General features: G+C 40.6%; 1 protein-coding gene across 11 annotated transcripts in view; it reads left to right on the forward strand.

Annotated features, from left to right (window-relative positions):
* Nucleotides 1-23,622, forward strand: part of FOXP2 (forkhead box P2) — a 433,923-nt gene that overhangs the window by 26,554 nt on the left and 383,747 nt on the right. The window contains exon 1 of one of the 11 annotated variants that reach the window (XM_063323203.1): nucleotides 22,015-22,111. The exons of the other annotated variants lie outside the window; for them this stretch is intronic. The gene's annotated coding sequence lies outside the window, so the exon portion shown is untranslated. Of the gene's footprint in view, nucleotides 1-22,014; nucleotides 22,112-23,622 lie in introns of those variants that run through there. 11 annotated transcript variants of the gene reach the window in all.

The following is a 23,622-nucleotide window of genomic DNA, read 5'->3' on the forward strand; positions in this document are numbered from 1 at the left end:
ATATGAGATGTGATACTTGCACGTCTTGCATGTGAAGACACCATTTATATTCGGGGCTCTTGTCTATTGGACATGTAATTCATTTTAGTAATTACTTGCAGAAAATGTTTATTATTTCAAGTAATTATACCATCCCTTTTTTAAGCAATTGAATTACTCATGAGTGATCTGTTAAAACTAATAGGGGTTGAAACTGTGTAAATTGAGATTTTGTGCGGGTTTGTGTGTGGATGCCATTGCTTTTGCACAGTGTGTGTGTCTGTTGAGTCAGGAGTTGCTTATGTGGTTGTTGGTGGTTGTTGGTAGACACCAGGAAGGGAAGTGAAAGTGTTGGCCTTAGGTGCCTGAATTCCCCAAGCTTCAAACTGTAGACAGAGTACTCTCTACACTACCGGTGTAAGATGCTGCCATTGCCGTAACACCCATGCCTCATCTTTGGGGGGTTGCTGGGCCTTTCTTCATGTGGGAAAGCTGGGGTATTAAGGAGAAACTTCCCAGAGAAGGAGGGGGTGAGCGAAGCTATCTGTGTGTGCACTCTCTCTAGTTTCTAGCCCGTTTTAGCTGGAGAGCTTGGTCTGTAGTGAGGTGTGTGCAGTAAACATGCCTGCTGTCCACTAACACGCTTCAGACTCTTTTCTTCCATCTCTTTGAAAGTAACTAGATGCACATTAAGTTGATGTGAGTTTCAGTTCAGATCAGCTCGTTACTTCGGATCTGCTTTAGGTTACTGAGCTACGCAACCCGTGCTAAACCAGTTTCTCAGAATGCACAGGTATTTGCAGAATCTGAAAATCGAGTTTACAACATCCTTGCAGACAAAAATATGTGGGTTACTAGAATGAATATATTTTATTAGAGTACTAAGAAGCAGGCTTTATTTCTTGGTGGTCACTTGGTTGTGAAAGATTGTGTACTACTTAAGCATATGATACAAATAAGCACTCTGTGCTCTTTTCCCAAGTTAGTATTTGCAAACAGTAGTTTGTTATCATGTCTGAAATAATACTATGTAATCTGTAATCGTCAGGTTTTTTGTTATTCTGGTGTAAAGCAGATACTACCTAAATCTGAACTGTAACTCCGGGGACATGACATAAAAAAGTGTTGAGGATAGGCAGGAACTGGGAGGGACGAACAGGCTACTAGCCCTAACACTTTTCTTTTTCTTCCCCAGGAAAAATGAATTCATATTGGAACAGCAACAGAGATGGGCTGTGAGGGTGATCAGGAAATGGAAAGCTTATCTTGCAAGATGAAACTAAGAAAGTATGACATGTTTGGCTTAATGAAACAAAAACTGAGAGAGGATATGATTTCTCTTTCATATTTCTAAGTGTGTTAGGCAGAGAAGGCATCAGGGAGGGAGAAGAGCTCTTTAAGCTAAGGGACAGTGTTAGAGCAAGTACAAATGGGTGTAAACTAGCTCTGGATAAATTTGGGCTGGAAGAGAGAGCATTCAAGACAGAACTGAACATTCAAGTAGTGTCGAGGGAACAGGAGATTTCAAAGAGGGTGGTCTTATCAGCAAAATTGGCATGATACAGATGCTTCAAATAGCAAAAGATTACACACGGCAACTCAGGTTGTTCGTTCCAATCCTGTGCCCATCTTTTTACCTAACTAGACCTGTAAAGTGTCCGTGCTTGCTTGTTGCACAGCACTGTGAAAACTTGGCAGATGGAATCTAGGAGGAGCTTTTTAAAATTATTTTATTTGTTTCAATTCCAATACATGTTTAATTCTTGAGTAGATTCCTGTCTGTTTTCAGATAAAGTGCCTTCTTCAGTGTTACTGAAAATAGTACCTGGGACTTCTTAAACTAATTTTTAATTTGTTGTTTTGTATCTATGTGAGTAGTACCTTAAATTTCTCCTTTGATTCATCTTGCTGTGGTTAGTTACAAGCTTTAACCAACCTAAGTAGATCTTTTTTCCCCCCTTTGGTATTTTGCATGCGACTGGAAAGATAAGGTGATTATCACCATATTCTTGACAGTTTATTGTGTAACCAGTTTGTACATTTATTTAATCCATTCAACCCTTCATTTCTATAACTTGACTTCCTGACAATATTTTTTTTTAAAGTTCGTCAGTACTTCGAAGTACTCATAATTGAACACAACAGAACTTACTCGGAGTAGTTGCTGTGGGAACACCACATCAGGGATAGAAACCCTTTTCAGCAAGTTCTCCTACTCTTACGAGCCAAAGTCGTCTGGTGGCAAAAGGATGTCAGCTCCTCATCTGAGGCCACCCTAGTACTGTGGTTTCGCACTTAGAAGATATCTCTTCAAGACTTAAAAAAGGAGGATATCCAGAGAGGCACTTGAGCAGTTTTGGTTTTTTTGTCCTCTCTGTTTCTGGAATATAATGTATATGTATATTCCCAAAGTCTGTCAGTCTACCACCCAGTACTGATAAGCCACCTTATGTGCCCAATATCCAGGTGGCATGATTGTGCTTCCTTCTTTAAAACGTACTTGTTTATATCCCTTCAGTGAAGTCTCAGGAAAAAATGATAGATCACTTTCCCAGATCTTCTCTCCTGACCTTCTAGAACGCAGAGGCTCTGAGACCTCATCCCCACAGGTTTTTCAGAGATTGTTTTTTACCCAGGGCTTTGCTAATTTTAAAAGGAAGTTACTTCATGTTTGCTGCTTATTAGACTCTGCTAAAATGGACTTCAAGATCTTCTTGAATCTGCTTCAGGAACTGAATTCATGTGCAGTGTCCTGAATATTCTGTAACCTGACAGTTGTTTAGGTTGCACTTCTAGTCATGCAATACGTAGTTGCTGGACTGTATTTCTCCCTTGCAAAGTCCTAGTAGACTCTCCTGGGAATACAGGGCAGCAGTATAATGCATCACACCAGGCTGTGCCACCGAAACAAACTGGGCATGCATGTGAGACCGGGATGCTACCTAGGAAGATATTTCATTAGTCTAAGGTCATTAAGTATTACTACATAACTAAGTAGTACTACAGGTCAAATGCTACTACTTGGATGCAGTGCCTTTTGTAAAGTGCCCTTTCATATCCCATCTAGATCTCTTTCTTTCTAAGTAAAGGTATTTTCTTCTTCTCTACTTGGATAGAGAGCATTTTGGGGATCGTGGTCGGAAGATCTCTGCATCAGTGGCTTGGAGCACAAGTCAGCATGCTTCTGAGAAGTTCTATTCACATTCTTCATGGTCATCACGTTCACGTGCAAGTGAGAAACTATCAGATGTACTATAGCACGTGGCAAGCTAGTGTGAGTTCTGATTCTCTTTTTTTGGGAAGTAGTTAAGTTCTGCAAATGGTACAGTGGTGTACAAGGTGTCAGAACAAGGTGTTGGTACCACCTGCGGGGTGTCCTGATCATATTGCCAAATGAACTGAGCCACTTCATCCTGAGGCACCGTGAATGGAAGACTTCTGTTCGCTATCCCTGGGAGAAGCTTTTCAGTGATTTTCAGATATTTAAATCAGACATTATAAAAAGGTTTGGACCTTTCATGCCATTTCTGGATGGTGTTAGTCTCTGTTGCATTTATTATTATTCCTTTGGCCAGGTAGAATGATCTATACCTTTTGCCTCTTCCCATAAATGTTCTCTTTAAGGTAAAACACAAAAGGCTGTAATTAACAGAGTCACTTGGGATGGTATAGACAATTTTGATACCAAGATGGTATCAAGCCTTACATGGAATAATTGGAGGTTGCTGCCTCTCCTTCAAGGTCTGCTAATGCAGAATTTTGGGAATATGCCAAAAGTTAGTGCGAGTCTTGGTACTTTATCTTTTGAAAGCTGGATTACTCTCCTCACTAGAGGGAACATCGATAGCAGAAACCTCTCCAGGAGAGGCTTCTGAAGTGGACCATATTCCCAGTCTGCTGTTCTCATCTGTCCACTTGATCCAGACTTTTGTCCCACGTAGTCTTGTGTATCTTCATTGAATCACTTAAAATTTCTCCAAGTTTCATCTTGGTCTGTTTACTTATAATACCAACCCACTTTTCAATTCTGTAGGTTACTTGAAGATCTGGTCCACAATGGATGCAAGTCTGGTACTTAAGGTGTCTGTCTTAAAGCTTTTAGTGACTATTAACTTTTGTACTCTTCCATGAAGTTCACAGAATCAGTTGAGGTTGGAACGGAACTCTGAAGATTGCCTAGTCTGACTGTCCTCGTCAAGAAAGTTACAGCAGTTTGTGCTGGACCTTGTCCACTTGGTTTTTTAATATCTCCGGGGATGGAGAGTCTACAACCTATCTGGGCAACCTGTTCCATTGTTTAGCCACCTCACAGTAAAAATGTGTTTTCTTATGTTCAGATAGTTGTGTTCAGAAGTTACTCTTCTGTGTCGCAAGAATGCTTTTTTAAGAGATTGGCAGATACATATATATACTCAGTATTATTTCAGGATTTTTAAAACTTGGTTTCTAATATTTCCTTTTAATCTGGAAATGATTTTAGGGTCTTGCCTTTTCCTCCTCCAGACTCCCATACTTCTGGGATAGAGACTCCTTTATTGCCTTAACATCAAAAGGGGTCTCGCTTCTGTATGGATGCAGTCGCTCTCTTTAGGTGGTTCCCAAGACTTTTTGTCCCCATAGCTGGAAGTTACAAGGATGTATCTACCTCCATGCAGAGTCTTAAAATTGCAAATTGAGCTAGTGCCATGTGGTAGCCACAAAGTGAATTCTCATTTGAATTCTGGCTCGAGATACATCAGTGCCTCACCATCAAATGTCCATAATAATGCCATTTCATCAGGAATTACTTGGAATCCTGTTCAGACTTCACTAAACTTCACATCGTTTGAAAGACGTCCAGAGTCAGTGTATCAGTGATGGAGCCTTGCTTAGGTGAAGGACTCGTCACACCTACCTCAAAATAAATAGGTGCTAGTCATCACTGATGGTGTGAATAATGTGGTTGTGGTTTATTACCCAATAAGATGTTTATTACTACTTGTTTATTACTCAAAAGGTGACAAGCTGACTCTTACATATTTTCCATATACGTAGTACATGTATATGTTAGTTTGGCACGTTCCTCTGTTTTTCTCAATCCTTCAAGATACCCGTCTTAAGATGTTTAAAAACTGTAATGAACTAAACATGCTTGTCCGTGCATACTCGTGTACCAAGTGTGAAGCATGATTTGAGTGCACGCTCTGCAAACGTTATGAAGGTAAAAGCTCTTACTAGAGTGCATTTCTACTCACAAGGCAAATAAATATATTGACTAAACATTCTCAAAAATGTTTCTGACAGAGCATTACAGAAGTTATCCAATTTTAGCAACTCCAATTGTGTTTTTACATTCTAGGTCTCTGTCAGTGAAAATGCAAAAGAAACTTTTAAAAAGTAGTCCAAGACAATGTCTGTTTTGACCTATAGAGGACACTTCAGAATGCTGATTTGTTATTTTTGGTGCCTTATTAGGAGATTATATTCCCAGTAACATTTTTTTTTTATGCAAATGCAGTAGTAGGGCACTTTCCATTGTCTCTAAATATTTGACCAAGACTTCACTTTACCCTCTTACATTTTTACCTTGCCCATTATTCATTTCTTAATGTGTTGCTTATCAGATTTTTTTTAAAGTTAGTTAAACCACTTTAGAAAACATCTATCATAAAAAACATTATTCTACAGACTTTTTTACTCAACAATCTTTTTTTATTGCAGGGGTTTCATAGGTGCCAACCATGGCTGATTAGTTCAAAATTTTGCTTTTGGGAAGACAGGTGCTGTAATGCTCAGAGCCATGCTGTTTAAGTAATTTTGGAATTTATCCAGCAACGTGAGCTTGCTCTTAAAAGGAACCTGTGTGCAGTCGTGTGTGTAGTAGTATCTGAAAAGGACTGCTTTGACTGATTAAAACCTTCCCCATGTGGTAGTTTTAGGAGGCTCACAAACACAATTTTTTCAAATGTATTAGTGAGTAGATGATAAACACAAATTTATTTATGTTATAAACCTATTTGCTTAATGTGGTTACTTGTGGTCATTCCATCAGGGATGCTAAATCCTTGTTTCCTACTCAATTTTAATTTGAGTATTAAGTTCTTGACCCCTTGATAGTCCTGAGTAACCTGGTCTGATCTCATAGTTGAGCCTCCTCTGAGCAGCATTGGACTAGAGACCTCCTGAGGTCCCGACCAGACTCAGCTATTCTGTGATTCTGGGGCTGACAGAGTATTGCCCAAAGCTCCTTGACTTGCTAGCTTAACAACTTGAGTAATGCTTTAGCACAGACAATATACGTCTTTTCTTTATGCTCCTTCCTGTTAGATGTATGTATTATTTTAACCTGCAAGCAAGTGGTCTCCATCTTTTCTGAATGGATGGTTTGCAGATTTCTTTCTTCTTTAACATTCCAGACTTTGGTTTTCTTTCTCTGTGTTTCCTTTTATTTCTCTAAAGCAAAGTAAGTTGTGTAGCAGGGCTGTGATGCTGTCATTTTTTTCATGTAATATTTTTATGATCCTCGTTGGGGAACTCGACAATTCATTCAACTCTGTAAATGACCTAATTGTATGGTAGGCATGTGGGCTTAGTGAAGTCCACTTCTCTATATGTTTACCTATTTCATGGCAGGGGAAAAAAAAAAAAAAGTGCAAAAGAGTGCTGGCATGGTCTTGTAGCTGATGCATCTTATAAATAATTGTATTAGTTTTGTGGGACTCCATAAATGGATCTTAATAATTTTGTTTTAACATGGGGTTATGATGCATCTTTTTAAAGGGGCAAGCGTTACTTGGAAAACACAGTCTGTAAAGCCAGAGGGGACTTCTGTGATCTCCAGCATAACAGTAGCTATAGAACTTCTTGAATTAATTTCTATTTGAAGTAGAGCATATCTTTTCTGGGAAAAAAATTCAACGCTGTTTTAAAATACTCCTGGTGATGGAGACCCCATGACAGCCCTTGGTAACTTGCTCCAGTGGTAATTATCCTCACTACTCAAAATTATTTTTGGTCTAAACTTCTCTGACTTCAAATCCCTCATTAAAACTCTCCCTTGCTGTGTTGCCTACAGAAAACGTGACAATGGATGGGCCGCGGATGGGCGGTCTCGTGCCTTTCCTGCTGACCCGTATTGTTTCCTTGTTTCCTCCTGCTCTCCCTCTGAATCCACCTGTTTTGTCTTGTGTCATATGTTTGGGTTTTCAGCTTTCCCATGCAGGGATTACCTATATGTTGTGTTTATACAGCACGGAGTAGAGCAGGGTCTTAGTCACTGGCAGGTGCTCCTTGCCGATGAGCGTGTCATGAGGGCATAAAGGATTAAAAGAAGTTTGAGCTATTGTTGTCCTACTTTAACAGCTTTTAAGCCTGTAAAGAACTACTGTAATCTTTAGGTATGAGTTCCTTTGTGGCGAGGACTTCCTCTGTTTCTGCTTTAAGGCCAATAAACATTGGAATAAATCATACCCCTTAGAAAAAAAGCTGATCTCAGTGGAGGGGGGGGATAAAGAGAGGGAAGACTTCCAGTGATGGAAAACCCTTTGTAGCCCTCTACAGCCCCACTGCAGCCACTGCGGTAGTGGTTAGCAATTCAGTGTTTGGTCCTTGTCCCTGAATTCTCATCTGGATTTGCTTGCTTCAGCTTTCCAGGATGTTTTTACACCTTCCTTAGAGAAGGAGAGTAAAACAGTGTTGTTAAGCTTCTGTCCTGTGTTTGGGTCCTTACAGGCCATGGTTAAATTGTCCTATAGTTTTCTCTTTGGTAAACAGATGTACTTTTTCACTGCTAGGCCTGTTTTCCAGTCATTTAATAATACTTAAAGTGTGCTCTGTGAATCCTCCCCATTTAAGCAGCGTCCCATTTGAGTTGTGGCTGTCAGAGTGGTGACAGTTTCGGTAGGAGTGACCCCAGTGTCAAATGCTCAGGTAGCATCACTTCTCAGTTACTTTCCTTGGTTATACATCCAGAGATTACTCTAGTCATTTGACCGTGCTAGTTCGTAGTTAACGCTGATTAATCACCCTAACTCTTTCACAGTTACTGTTTCCCAGGGAGGTGTTCCCCATCCTGTGAAACACTGTTTGTTGCTACATCTAGCATACATACACATATTTCTTCTTGTAATGAACAGGTTTTTTTCTGGACAATTTGATAAATGTCATGTGGATACACTCTGCATGTCATACGCTGCTCATTTTTTGCCATTCCTTCATTCTTTGTTTCTTTACTACTGCACCTCCCCCCCCCCCCCCCCCCCCCGATTTCCTGGCAAATTTTGTCTTCCATGTTCAAATAATTTTTCCTGTTCTACCAGTATTTGTTATCTCAAATGAGAGATGAGGTGCAAAGGAGGCATCCATTCCACATGTGTAATTTCCTTTAACCCCCTTGATTTTGAAGGTGTCTGAGCACACACGCGGAATTGAGTGAGTAATTGTTGGATTTTATAAAACCATAACTTTGGTTTGGGGAATAAAATTTTTCATTTATGCCTCAACAGCTGCTTGGCCTGTCAGACTAGTTGGTGGAAAAAAACTCAACAAGTGTTCTTCTGTCAGGTCTCTGATGATCTTAGGCCAATGGAAGAAAGGGAGTTTTAGATTCAGAAGTCCACCAGCAACGCTACAACTTGCCAAAACCGGTCAGTATTTAAGTCTGGCAACTGTTTTAGTCTTCCCTCCATCAGGGAGGGAGTGCCAAGGAAGTGGTATGGTCTGAAAGTTTCAGGAAGGCTTCGTTATGAGCTGGGATTTCTGGCTAGTGGCTTGCTTTCCCAGCACTGCTGATGACAATCATGTGATTGAAACTGGGAAGGTTGTCTCTTCCTTGGGTCTTCATTCTCAACTAAACTAATGGTCCTGCGGGTAAGGTAACTGATAGTGCAATGTCCTTATGTTTTTACTAATTTCCATGTCTTTGCTGTGTTATACCCATCGTAACTCGTGCATGTTGATACAGACTTCAGGAGCAGCAGTATCATCACATCACTGTCCTCTCTACCTGTCATCTTCTCCAGGTAGAAGTGTTCTGCTCTCCCTCTCCTCAGCGTAAATCCTGTCCTCTGCTTAACTTCTCTCTCATGATTTATAAAATAAGGATTCTGGTGCATGCCCTGTGGGCTGGTACAAGAAATCTGAGATAGGGTGTCCAGTGGAAGAGATGGGAGTGAGAAGAAGGAGGATAAGTGATACGTGGAGTCTTTTTTTCTCTCAAATCTGTTTCTGAAACCAGTCCTGGCTGGGCTCAGCTCCCAGAGAAGGAGAAAGCCCCGCACTGTGCGGTAGAAGGAGAGAAGGATCCAAAATATTGGGCAAGTCCCAAGATGACTGATCTCTGTCTGTGGTTCTCATGGGAAGGATTTCTTGAGGATTATGGGGCTGTGGTGGAAAGAAATTAAAGGGAACCAACATTAGGCTTGATCGACAGACATGTTATGTGGCACATTTAAAAGCACAGACAACCCAAAGGAGGCGAAAATATAGACAGAAAGGGAAGCAGTCTTCTCTGACGTGGAACAAGTATGAAGAGAAGCTTCCTTGTGTAATGCTGTGGGTTTTCTTTCCATAGTTAATTGGATTGATAAAACAATATAACAAAAACCTCTCTACCTTCCCCTGTTATCTTAGTTGCATCTCAGTTCCTGCAACATTTGACAAACTTAAGTAAAACCAGTCCTTTATTTTATAAAATGATTCTCGTGTTTATTTTGCAAAAAAGAAACAGTGAAGCTTTTTATAGCAGTGATTCTCTTTTCTCTATTTTCTGGTGGAAAAGTAGAGAACGTGTTCCGTGGAACAAACGGAGAAAGAAAACTTTTGAGAGCTCTTCTTTCTTTATTTATTTGTAGGCCTGTGCTCCAAGTAGCTAATCTTGAAGAGATTTGTAGGAAGCTCTGGAAGGACAACTGTATTAGCTGGAGATGCCATTACAGGATTTAGAAGGACAGTCTTTAGAGAACTGACACCCATATTAATGCTGATGTTTACTTTGGTTTCTTCATCAGCAGAGCCGAGTGAAGCCCCTCTCCAGTGGAAGGTCTGCAGGGTTACCCGTTACAGCGCTGAGCTCTTTCAGCAGAAACAGCCATCTCGTATTTCCTCTGCTGCCTGCTAAGATGGGATTTCCAAACTGTTGTCCCACCTACAGGTCACAGTTTGCAGATACCCATTTGACAAAGTTGTCCAGCGTTACCATTACAAAACTATAAGTGTATTAAAAATTGTGCGGTCAAGAGATACACAACATGACATGAATACTAAATACAGATCTAAGAGCTCATTGTATTGCTTCTTTTTGATTAACAACTGCCTCGTCTGGTTCAAGTAAAGTGGTTGCAGAGACTTCTGTACAGCTTTAATGGAGTGCTTCAGAGCTTGTTTACCAGATCCTGGTTAAAAAGCATATCATTTGAACATAAATGATGTCTCATTATCGTTTTCCACCAGAAGATTTAGTGAACTGCTCAGGATAGCTGACAGAATTGGTGGATGGCAAGAGAGACATGCTTAGTTGCCTAATGTGATGGTGTTGTCACACTATGATATATTGGTCTAAAAATTCTGTAGTGTCTTACACATATGATAGGAAGTAACCTTTAGCATGTCAAATTAAGGAAAAAAATTAGTCTATAATAACAGTGTTGCAGAAGATTTGTAGGGAGTTTTTTTAATCATGGATATTTCATATTCTCCTTCACACCTAATTCGTCTTGCTTTCTAAGAATGCTTAATTAATATTGTACTTATGCTAATTTGAAACAATGATGATTGCAGTTCACTGAAATTATGTGTTCTACTTAATTGAACTTGACCAACATTACTTTGAGATGACTCAGTACTGCATATGGTATATTCTATCCATAAAACTTCTTATTTTGAACAGTTTGAGACAAGAGTTGCTTATTTTATATTTCTGTTTCTGTATATCTATGGCACTGAATTTTAAGATAATCTAAAGTGACTTCGTCCGTAGTTCAAAGACTGCATAAACTTCCTTTAGAAATCTCTCCTGTTTTGGTAGATACTGGTTTCTGATACCATAACATTCCTACAGAAACACACGTGGACCGCTTGTTTCCAAAGTGGTGAGTGGGTTTAGGAGGAGTCGGAAGCATGGACAGTGTAGGGTCGATGACAGTGACCTCTCCTGAAGGGGTTTCTGCTTCTTGCCTGCCTTTCTGTCCTCTCTGTTTGTTGGGCTGGAGGCAAAGCCCGGAGCATCTAGAGAGGAGCTGGGGAAGGGGAGGTGCGTTTTCCTGCACGGTGTGTAGCCATCCCTCGGTGACTTCTGCACCTCTTCAGCCTGAAGGAGAACTGAAACAAAGACAAAAGAGGTCTAGGCCGCAGGCAGAACCTTTTCTTTTTATTTTGTACAGGCTGCAATTTTTAAGGACGTGTTAAAGGTTAGGTTTATTATTTGGGGGGAAAAAGGAGTATTTAGGAGTTGTAGGAATACCATCTTGTATTTAGGAATGGAAACTAATGATTTTGGCCCTCCATTTGGTGCCTGTGTGTGAAATCAAACGACTTTTTCTTGCCATGCAGGTTTGGATAAAACTTTGTTGATGTAGCTCTGCCCAAATGATGAAGTCATGTGCCGATGAGGATAATTATTTTCCAGATTTTAAAATGTTTGGATTTCAATGTGCTGCATATGTCTTTTGATTATGAAATGCAAAAAACTTTATAGTATTGAAAAAGTTCTTACTAGCAAACATGGAACTTGTCTGCTGACTTTTAAAACATATTGAGTTATTAACCAAAAAATGTTAATTCTGTAAGTAATTCCACTTACCTTCATTTTGAAAAATCGCATTTTTTCAAACTTAAGTAATTTAAAGAAGCATGTTTTAAGAAAAGATTTTACAAGATGGGCTAACAATCTTAGGGATTAAAAATATCGGAGACGTGTTTTCCTCTGACTTTTACATGTGATCTGTTTTGAGGGCGTGGAAAAGGGAACCCTGAACTGCAGATTCCTTAATTCTTAATACCAAGACAATAACACATTGCTCAAGAAAGTTCCAAAAATCATGGGGGTCTTCAAGTAAAAGTCTCTACTATCCATGAGAGTAACCTGCAATTTAAAATACCAAAATAATGCAAAATCAGGCCTCTTGTAATGAATTACTTATGTGGTCTAATTTAGCTATATCTTTACCACTATGGTTGAGTTGAGAGACTATTATATTTAACTAGCACTAGTTCCTAACGTGGTAACATCAACAATGATGAGCCAGCATTACTCTGTTTTAATTGAATGCAGGTTGATGTTGCTAAGAGTATGCTGCTCAGCAGGTCTGAATTTTGACTTTTTTTAACATAACATAATGTCTTAAAACTTTGGTGGCTTTCTTTTTCTGAGAGGAATTTTTGCAGTTTTCTTTATCTCTGGCTTTTAAAAGTGGTTTGAATTCAGTAATTTACTTCAAAGTTTTCTGCTGGTTTCCTTTTGAACAAGAAAGATTTTGTAGTTTTGTGGGAGAGCTTCCTCTTAGGCCTCGTCATCAAACACCGGTTATGTAATTGAATTTTAAAAATGAAAACAATGTGAGAAAAATGTTTATGTGAAAAAATGAAATGCAGGGGCAAATAAAGTGAAGTAATAAACTATGAAGTTAAAGCCATATGCTTGTGTGATTTAATGTTCAGTTAATATCTGAAATAAAATTCTGAATAAAAGATCTTGCTACTGTGAAATGATTAGATATATTCCTTGTTGTGGCATTTCATAGTGTCCTTTACCTGCATCCACATGGTAAACATATTTACACATTATCGAATACTGTTTGAGAAATCTGTTTCAAATTTGTATGTATCTCCTTTATAAAGACTTTTGTTTGAGTTATCACTGGTTAAATTTGTATTTATCTGGTTGATACATAAATGTCTTCAGAAGCAGTTTGAGTTACAGAGGCAAAAAGCCTTCTAACAATGCAGCAGTGATTTGTCGTTTTTCTTGCCCTATGGCCCTGTATTTGCCTTTTCAAGATCAGATTTTTTCTCACCCCTGAGCGTGTGTAAGATATTCACACCTTGACAATGTTGTCTGGTGGTTGATCATATCTGGATCACCTGTCTTACTCCTGCATTGAGGGAGTATGGGGAAACATGATGACTAATTCTCTGTCAAGAACCTCCTGCAGTGGTCACAAACTATATTGGGGTTCCCCTTAATAAAGAGGTAGAAGTATGATAAAGGCTGATGCGTGGACATTTTGCATGAGAGTGTCCCCACTGAAGTAATTTTAGAGCCAGGCATTCTGCTCCAGCCTACTCTCCTTCTGCCACCAGAAAGACTTGGCAAGAAACAGCGTGCTCCAGGGAGTGTGGACTTTCTCTGCATCCCTCTTAATTCCTCATCCCTGGAAGCAGTTGCTGTATTCAGGAAGGATGAATGTTTGCAATTCAGTGACCAGAGTCTTTAGACCTTTATTTGAGTGAGGAAGTGAGTCTGTTCATTTGTATCATTGCAGTTTCATCTTGTAAATCAGGTTGTTGGAGGTGATTTTGCCTGTTTCAGATCTGCTCCCTGTACACGTTGGAAGGCTGCATTCTAATGTCTTCTGAGACACAGGTTGTTCACAGAATATTCTTGCTAGTCTCTGTAGCTGTGAGAGAATCTTGGGGCCGGGCATCTGCCAGGGACCTCATATTAGATGTTTCCTCTTTCTTCAGTTATTGGACTAGTGAAGTTCCATACTCATGCAAAGCTGTGAGGGACACCCAGTTCCTACGTCATGTCTCCATGTATCCTAAGAAAGAAGGCTGTATTTTGTCAGGAGCAAGAGTCCAAATGATTCCCGTGCTCTCTTCAGGCAGCCTGCTCCAGATGGCAATTTGAACAGTTTAGACTATGGTTGAGAGCGTAGACAACAGTAGTTACTAACTCTGCCGGGTCATGGCATAGAGGCAGGCGGCAGATCTGATGCTGTCCCAGGAACTCATGCTTTTCTTTGCCTTCTACCTTTGTAATGTGTATTTCCACTCTTTTTTTTTTTTTTTTTGGTGGCGAGACCAACTGGTTTTCTACCATCTTGGTATAACAAAAGATCAGATACTTGGGTATGAGACATAACCAACAATGACTGTGTGATGCAGCTCACCATGTATTGCCACTTCTGTGTCCTTTTTCAGACACCCTTTTCATGAAAGCGTGCCTTATCTGTGTGTGGATTTTGCTTTACATCATGGGTGCCTTACAGCCAGTTGCAGCAGACCCCAGTAGAGTGGTTTATACAGAGGTTGTTTCTTGCCAAGAGAAAAGGTGTTTTGGCACCCCATTCCTATGTATGAAATTCTGTATGGATTTAGGTAGCATTTGTCTGGCTGTTCAGTGTGCGATCTGTAACTTTTCAGTGTCGTAAGTGCATATTTTCATATAGTTATAAATCTGTCCATCATTTATTTTCTTTTCAGATGATAACTGTGTTCATTTCAGGGTCTTTCCATGTGTCCCGTCTGTAACTCTTGAAGTTTTCATCATGGTGGCGGCAGTCATTGCTGTTAACTTCTTGTGTCTCTGTGTGCCTTTTTTCATTTACTTTTACAATTGTTTGCTTGATAAAGGGTGTCACAAAGGTGCAAAACCCGAATCTCTGCAAATGACTCAGTCTCTTTCGAAGCATCTGGGTCTCAAGGTGAACACTTGAATCAAAAATTATATTACTGCAAATCCTTGGGATCACTGGAGAAACTATTAACTCTCAATTTGTGAGAGCTCTTTTGTCTGTGAAAAGATCCTAGTCTGTGCTTTCCTTTTCTGACAATACACTTCCCAGCTAACCTCTGTGATGCCTCATGCCACACATCACCTAACACTGTCTCCCCTCTGCATGCTCTCCTGCTTTGTATCCTTTCGGCAGGCTGTCTACTCTTTCTCAAAATATGGGAAACTTTTGCTGTGGTGCCAGTATCAGGCCACAAGACAATATTCCTCCAGTTCCATCCCCAGTGAGATAGCGATGCCTGGCAAATCCTGTTTGGCCTGGGAATCCCATAACATAAATCTCATCATCAAGGGCTGAGGTCTGTGCAGCACCATGAACCTGATGTTACTTGTTTTGGAACTCACAGCGCCTCTGAAATACGTCGACATGAGATTTCCAGGCTCTGTAGATCATCAAAGGATGTGGTGCCTGAGCAGAAAGGTACAACATCTCTATTCCATGAGGGCCCTATACCGTTGGTCCACAGAGAAAAGGATCCGCTGTTCTCCCTGATCATCCATCTGTCTGTCAGGTCCATCAAACAGAGTCATATTTCTTGAGGATGTGCAGGAGATCTGTTATGGTTGCCTCATCTGCATCTTTCCAAGGGTAAGTCAGCCTGGTGCACATCCATCTTACTTCCACACTGGCAGGAGGTGCTCGTGCTTCTGCTGGAGATGAGGTCTGGGTGCAGGCTCTCTCTCTGCGCGTTCTTGGTGCGATGCTCAGGTGGGCTGTTGGAAGGATTTAATCCAGTCCCCACATTGCTAGGAATTCTGGCCATAAGAAGTTTTAGCTGGGCCCTGTTTCATTACAGTTCTCCAGAATATTTGAGGCTGTTACAATGCCTGGATTTTCTTCATTTTTTTGTGGTGAAGACCTCTAAGATATTTGCTGTTTCTCATGACTGTTGCCCACAGATTAGTCTGTCTGACTTCTGCCACTTTACCAAAATACTCCCCTGTCACTATGTGGGTGCTGAAGGCTTCTGAGAGCTTCCTGAGTGTTTTGTGAGTATTATGTGAGAGTATTACCTTTTGCTTCAGTTACACCAGTCCCTATAAATACTAGAGAGGGGTGTTTGACATTTAGTGTGTTTGTTACCAGTTCCAGTGTCCTCTTCCATAGCTCTGTAAAAGCCCATCTGTCACCCGTTTCTGCTCATGCTCACTGAACGAGTAAGCCTCTGTTTTCTGCCCTTTTCTTTTCTAGGTTCATCAAAGGCTTTATTAGGCTAGTTAAGATGTTTGTCCAGTGGCTGTTTTGATTTAAACCTAGCTTTGTTTTGTCCAGCGGTTAGTTTGATTTAAACCTAGCCGTGTACAGCCACACGGGACTGCCTCGTAACCTCTTAACTGCCCGCTCGCAGCTCCACCTTTCCATGAAGGTGCAGGAAGAGTGGGGTAAGTGCAGATCTGTGTTTTCCATACACGTTTTTTTGAAGGTTGGGTATGTGTAGAGGAAAACTTCCACTTTTCTCCATGTGTGGCTGCATTTTATCTTAATCTCCCAGTTTTTTGTATTCCCAGATTCAGTACCTGGGTGTACATCTTGATCCTTTTGGTTTACTAGCATGAGCAAAGTGTCTGTCCCCTGTTGCTGAAGGCATCAAAGGTTTCTGTATGGTTGCTGCACTCTTTTTAATGTGTAGAATTTGGTGTCAAGATCTGCAGTGAACGGCCAAACCAGAATCTTTTAACTTGACTGGGACTTTTGTACTGAAGCCCAAATAATTGCTGAGTGACCACATGGAAGTGGATCCACATCTCTGTCGGGCGTTAGGTGGTGTCTGAGACACTGATGACTGATGGCGTTGCTGTTTGCCTGGAAACCTCTCAGGTCCTCTGCTAGGTAATTTATGATGGAGGCTTAATGGCTTGGTGCCATTCACAGTGTGAGTGTACATGTGGGCTGTCATTCAACTGAAAAATGTAACGTTTACATACTTTACTTATTTTTAATACAGTAATTATCCTTATCTTCATTTATTTTTGCTTGGCTTTCCCATTTCTGTCTGTGTTCTTTGAAGTTCCTCTGTATTTCTTGGTGGTTGAACGGGAACTAAAACGCCACCTGGAACGCCCTTCTTGCTATTCTCACTCACTCATCATGAAAGTAGACGCTCTACCAGTCCTGCAAAGAAGAAAACTTCTCCTACTCTCAAGCAATAAGGTGTGTCTCAGAGTGTGAAAATACCCGTGGATTACACACCATGAAAAATACTAGTGGCTAGTAAGTAACCTTTATCATTCTCAGAACTATTTTGAAAAACTCTAAAGGCTAGAAGCCGTGTGAGCTTTAATTGTAGAGCACAGCACTGCAGCTCAGGAAGGTGCGGGGTACAGTATGTACCAGCACAATTTCAGCCCAGGGTGTCCTTTGATAATTAACAGTGCTGCCATTTCTAGTGGAATCTCTCTGTGTGTCAGCGTCAGCACCAAAGAGAAGAGAGAAGAAAGAAAACGTACATAGCCCCTGATGAATACTGCTTTCCCCTGTGAAAGCAGGATGGCAGCAATAAAGAGCGTGTGGCAGAACCTCAGTCCTCCCCATCCCTCTCCCCTTTTCTGTATAGGATTGTGCATTTATATGAAGCCTGAAGAAAGAAAGCAGCTACAATTCTTCACTAAAAATAGCAACAGGGTATTTCAGCCAATTAACAGAATGCTGATGTCTGACATGGATGGAGAAAGCGGACTTCTTGAATCCTCCAACAGGAATTAAATATTCTGTCTCTGAAGAGACATCATTTAGTAACAGCTATCTCTGGACCTCACGACTTCTTATTCTCAAATCAATTTGTCCTGTACTACCTTCTGTTCAGCTGCTAAGTTTGATCTGCTATTGAGAGATGGTGTTTGCTGGCTCTTGGTGTTTTTTCCATTGCCACTGTTTTTAGCTGATGGGTTTCTTAAGTCAGCGTAGGACCATTGCCAGTATTGCTCTGAATGTCCTCAAGGAACAAAACACCCTTGATTTTCTTACATGTCATTTATTCTTCTTGAAGGCTTGGTCCTTAAGGTTAGGTATAACCTTGGTACTGATGTTATGATGGCAAATGGTCATCTGACACTCATCTTCTGTTTGAAATTTAACACTGATTTTTATTTGAATATTATACATTCTGTTTGTTTAATTGTAAACTGTATACCGTTTCATATCAGAGACTGACTTAAGGTAAATAAATTGAAGAAGTGTTATTGCTGAGCATTGAAATGTGGGAGCTTTAAATAGGCAGGCATAGATGTAGTAGTTCCACTTGGCAGCCTGATCACAGAGCATACAGTTAAAATATTATGTACTTACCGGGGTATCTCATTACGCTGTTTCATTAAACATTATGTATGTTTTGCTATTCAGTGAAGAAGATCTGAGCCCATTTTTAAAATACCTGTTAAATTATCTTAAAGAAGCAAAACTAATTAACAAATCATGGTAACCATAGAAGGTTACAGACTGAAATTTAAGCAAGGCTAAGTATGTCTTGCTGGATACTGGAGAATCATTGGATGATTACAGTAATTATTTCTAGGTAACATAGAACCTTCATTTACAAAGGCAAGGAACAGTAATCAATTCTAGGGTCACAGAAAATAAACTTTTTATGTCTAAAGTTGTCTGCCAGTCTAGTAACTACTCTTTTTACTTCCTTTTGGTTCCTGTGTATGATATTTTGAGGTGTAGCCGTCTCTGTCTCAGTCATTTGTTCCCTGGCAGAGGTGGACTGGGCTGTGCCTGTCCCGTTGTCCCTGAGCACGCCTGGTGCCGCATCCACACCCTGCTTTTTATGTGTAGTTGTGATAAGCATGTCCGTTCCACTCTCATTCAGGTTGCCCTCAATATTAAATATGCTTACTATTAAAATAGAAATAGATGTATTCAGAGAGACTTAACATCATGTTTTAGGTAGAAGCATGATGTTGTAAATAAAGGAAAGCAGTATTCTAGTTTAAACCGAGCGGCTGAGTTTCTGCACGGTTTACTCCCTCCTACTTAAATTTCTGAAGTCACGTTTCAGGTAGGGATTCTGTATTCATTGCAAGTTGTTTTGCAAGTGTTGCCATCCCATTCAGGGAGCTGGGGCTTTGTGAAGGTGTCATGGTTTAACTCCAGCCAGCAGGTAGAGCCACGCAGCCACTCGCTCACTCCTCCCAGTTCAGATGGGGGAGAGAATTGGAAGAGTAAAAGTGAGAAAAAAATTGTGGATTGAGACAAAGGCAGTTTAATAGGTAGAGCAAAAGCCGCACATGCAAGCAGAGCAAAACAAGGGATTCAGTCACTGCTTCTCATCATCAGGCAGGTGTTCAGCCATCACCAGGAAAACAGAGCTCCATCACACATAATGGTTACTTGGGAAGACACATGTAATGGTTACTTGGTAAGACAAACACCATCACTCTGAACATCCCCCTCCATCTTTCTTCCCCCAGCTTTATATGCTGAGCATGATGTTCCGTGTCATGGAATATTCCTTTGTTCAGTTGGCGTCAGCCATCCTGGCTATATCCCCTCCCAGCTTTTTGTGCACTCCCAGCCTACTCGCTGGCGGGACGGTGTGAGGAGGGGAAAAGGCCTCGACCGCCTCGCAACAACTGAAAACACCAATACGCTATCAAAAGTATTTCTCATCCCAGATCCAAACCATAGCACTACACCAGCTGCTAGTAAAAAAGTTAACTTTATCCCAACTGAAACCACGACAGAAGGTAAGCAGCTCTGGGAAGTGGTGTTAACGTTCTTGCTTTCTTTTACCCGGTGCCTCCTTTGGTACTGGCATTCAAATGGACACTTACCGAGAAGGGGAGGAGGTGAGAGGGATGAGACAGGACTCTTCGTCCAGCAGGAAGTGCTTACCTTTTGCATCTGTCCTGTGCTTTTGTGTTAGCACCTTTCTTCTGCGCAAACGTCTTTAACATCATTCATAAAGAATTCGTAGTTATGATACTCTCAAGACTGACAAAATGATGTAACCTTCTTAAAATTTAGTATAGAATACAAGTCAAACTCTGTTAAAATTCTCAACTCTGCAGCTGTGGTCTTTGATGCCAGCTTTCTGTAGACATCCTACATCGTAAACTTGGATGCGTTAGTTAGCACTGAGGATGAATGACCCTTGTATTTTGGTGTGGACACGCACAGTCTTTTGTCTTTTTCCAGGTTTTTCTTGGGTCTGTGTTGCTCCTTATGCCTTGTAACAAAATGAGTTCTCTTTTATATAAAAAAATAAGCCACTAAAATGAATTCAGTCATTTCAAACAGTGTTATCTCATGCTTTTAGGAACTCCTGTAAAAGTCAGAGGCATGAGAATGTATGAAGTTTCCAGAATTTTTGATATTTTTAAAAACCTTGTCCATAGGTTAAAGACTTCAGATGTGTATTTTTGAACTTTACTCTGATATGAAGTGTAGATATTTATTTTTTTTTTAATGTATGAAGTTCTTTTTAGCGTTACATGGGATGTATGAAAGCTGGTATAAAAATATTTGTAATACCATTTTGAGAACTGGCAACACCACAGTGAATCTCAGTTGTATACATATTACTGGTCTAAACGAAAAAAGTTATAAGCTAGTAAAAAAAATCATTCTTAAAAAAGAAATGGCGTATTTTTAAATCTTGTTGGCTTGTAATAAAATGCCTTGTATCTGTGTAGAGCTTCTTGATATACCTATGAAATATTTTACATCAGAAGGTCTATGACTGCTGGGTACTGTGGACAGCAAAAAGGAGAAATTTTTAGGATTTTTGAGAGAGTACTCCCTTGGCATTAAATATTATGCGTTACTTTTTCCCAGGTGTTCTTGTACTCTTGTCTCCTGCAGCTACCTATAAACTCCAGGGCCTTAATGCCATCTCAGTTTTCTATTTTCGTTGTAAATCTCTTTGTTCGGTAGGAACCTGTAGTGTTCCTTCATTCTGTTAAACATAATGATAAAGAATGTGAACGGAAGGAATGAAAGCAGGAGAACTGTAGCTTGTACCGTGTGAAAGCTGCCCTTCTTTCTGAAGGAGATTCAAAAGGCGGAGCAACATTTGGAGGGACTGGAACTAGGAAAGAAATATGAAGAATTGTCAGAGGGAGGATCTCAAAGGTACTGCTGTAAATTTAAAATAATGGAATGAAAAATTATGTAAGAGAATCCAGAGATTGAGAGAGAGCAGGGAAGTTGAGACTACTGATACAAAATTATTTGATTTGAATTCTTCAGTAAACTCCTTGATACTGTCTCCCTTCAGTGTAATCTAATTTCTGTGCATCGACTCTGGTATTTCTTGGACTTCACTAAATTATTTCAGCATGCTAAATTGGTAAATATGCTTTATTTTTTGTAGTTTTATTTGTGGTGTTGGTTTTCTGCTGTTCTGGTGGTTTTTGTGCTGTTCTGAAACAGTCCAGCCAGTTGTCCAGTAAACATGGAAGGGAGTGGGCTGGGAAAGAAGTAGGTCGTGAAGGACAACAAGGCAGGTAAACTTCAGTTGCGGTGGGATTGCACCTGGAGTCACCCGCGGATCTGTTGTGCTGAGAGCTGCTGTTGGAGCTGCCTTGCAGGTAGTCCTTGCAGCTCCAGGATTTCAGAGGGTAGACAAGACAGACTGTTGTGTGACAGCAGAGGTCCTTTTGGTTTAGAGTCATAGAATCATAGAATTGCTGAGGGTGGAAGGGACCTTTAAGATCATCAAGTCCAACCTTTAACCTACCCTGACAAAAGCCACTTCTAAACCATGTCCCTAAGTACCACATCTACCCTTTTTTTAAACACCTCCAGGGATGGTGAATCCACCACCTCCCTGGGCAGCCTATTCCAATGTTTAATAACCCTTTCAGTGAAAAAATGCTTCCTAATATCCAATCTAAACCTCCCCTGACGTAACTTGAACCCGTTTCCTCTCGTCCTATCACTTGTCACCAGGGAGAAGAGGTCAGCCCCCATCTCTCTACAACCTCCTTTCAGGTAGTTGTAGAGGGTGATAAGGTCTCCCCTCAGCCTCTTCTTCTCCAGGCTAAACAACCCCAGGTCCCTCAGTCGTTCTTCGTAAGGTTTGTCCTCCAGACCCCTCATCAGCTTTGTAGGCCTTCTCTGGACACACTCCAACACCTCAATGTCCCTCTTGTAGCAAGGGTTTGTGGCAAGATGAAACAAGAAACCTAGACCCTTTCCCCTGGACAAAATTTCTCTAATCTTAGATTATCACGTAAGCCATTGCAGTTTACATGAATCACTGATGTTACCATATTGAAGTTTTAATTTGCCATAATGTCTAGATTTGCATAAAAACTTACTTGTGCTCAAAACAATATCTTATGCTTCTCTAGATTTCGCACGTCGTAGAGAATTGACATCTTCGCAGTACCACAGAGTACTTTTAATAGTGAACTGACTCAGCTGTCAAGGGGAGAAGATAGATGCTTCTCCGGATGAACTGTGGATATTTGCTGCAGGTAAAAAATTGGCCTGGGCTTTGCTGTGAGTAGGGAGAATCAAAATGGGCCGAATAAACAGTTGGGTTTGCAACCAGGAAACTTATGCATCAGCAGCTTGGTGGGTGTCTAGATCTGGACATGCAGCCTCCTGCAGATTCTTTGGCAATATACAGTATCTAGCGTCCATTGTAGGATCTTGCATTGCACTTGGCAGAGTATGCTTCTAGCTTGATAATAAATAGTTCTTGAAAGCCACATTTCCATAAAGGAGGGTTTTTATATTCGAGGTTTGAGTTGGGAAGTCTGTGTAAAAAGTCCTGCATTCTGAAAACCTTTAAAGCTTAGTTTCAAGCTTTGAAAGCTTGAACAACAGCTTTTCAAGTTGTTGATGACAAAAGGCTTAGTCATTGTTAATTTGGAGCTAGGTAGTAGCTTGGAAACCTGTCAGTGTCACCAGTGAAACCTGTCTCTATTACTTTCATAATTTTGTTTTGCCCATCTGTCACCCCTGAGATCTTTGACCATTACGACTGAGAAGATAACCTTTAGATAATGTCTGCCAGGGAGTTCTGCTTGCAGTTTATTAGCAGGGCCAAATGGTGCTTTGTTCTCCAAACGTGTGCCCAGATACCATCTCTCTGCTCAAGTTCCTGCTTTTTTACTTTCAGGAAGTGTGAGACTTTTCTTTCAAAACTTCATTAAAATGATTTAAGAGTTCTCCGTGTTGAGCTGGTGTTTTGGTTTGCAGTAGCCTTTGCACGCATTAGAGACAAAGTTGTCTTGTTTCTTCCCCCCTTTTTTGGGATTTGCTTTAACACAGGCTAGAAGTGACCTAACGCTGGATTGCATACATCTGTATGCAAACCTATTTGGTAAATCCAAGAGCAGCCATTATAATGGGACACACGATGGCTCAGTAACACGCTCTTTTTTTCCTTCTGTTATTCTCTGTTTCCTCCCCACCTCTCTTAAGTACATAAACAAACAAGTCACAAACCCAGTGCTTATTTCCATTGTGTAAAATGGAAGGAAGTGGTACACAAATTTAGATACTGTTTACCGTGAGAGAAATTGAGTAGCATTTTGACTGTAACCCTCAAATTGTCCCCTGATCTGCATAGAGCCTGTTAGGTAGTGTCATGACTTACTGATGTTTTATATGTAGGCTTTTGGTAAATAAAGCCTTTCATAGAATCATAGAATCTTCATGGTTGGAAAGGACCTTTGAGATCATCGAGTCCAACCATACACACCCAAAAAAACCCCCTACAGTCTCTGTCACTAGAGCATGCCCTGAAGTGCCCAATCTAGATGTTTTGTAAATACCTCGAGGGATGGTGACTCAACCACCTCCCTGGGCAGGCTGTTCCAGTGCCTGACCACTCTCTCAGTAAAGTAATTCTTCCTAATATCTAATCTAAACCTCCCCTGCCACAACTTCAGACCATTTCCTCTGGTCCTGTCATTATTCACTGGGGAGAAGAGGCCAACACCCACCTCCCTCCAGCCTCCTTTCAGGTAGTTGTAGA

This window comes from Chroicocephalus ridibundus, chromosome 1, assembly GCF_963924245.1.
Source record: "Chroicocephalus ridibundus chromosome 1, bChrRid1.1, whole genome shotgun sequence".
NCBI classification, from domain to species: Eukaryota; Metazoa; Chordata; class Aves; order Charadriiformes; family Laridae; genus Chroicocephalus; species Chroicocephalus ridibundus.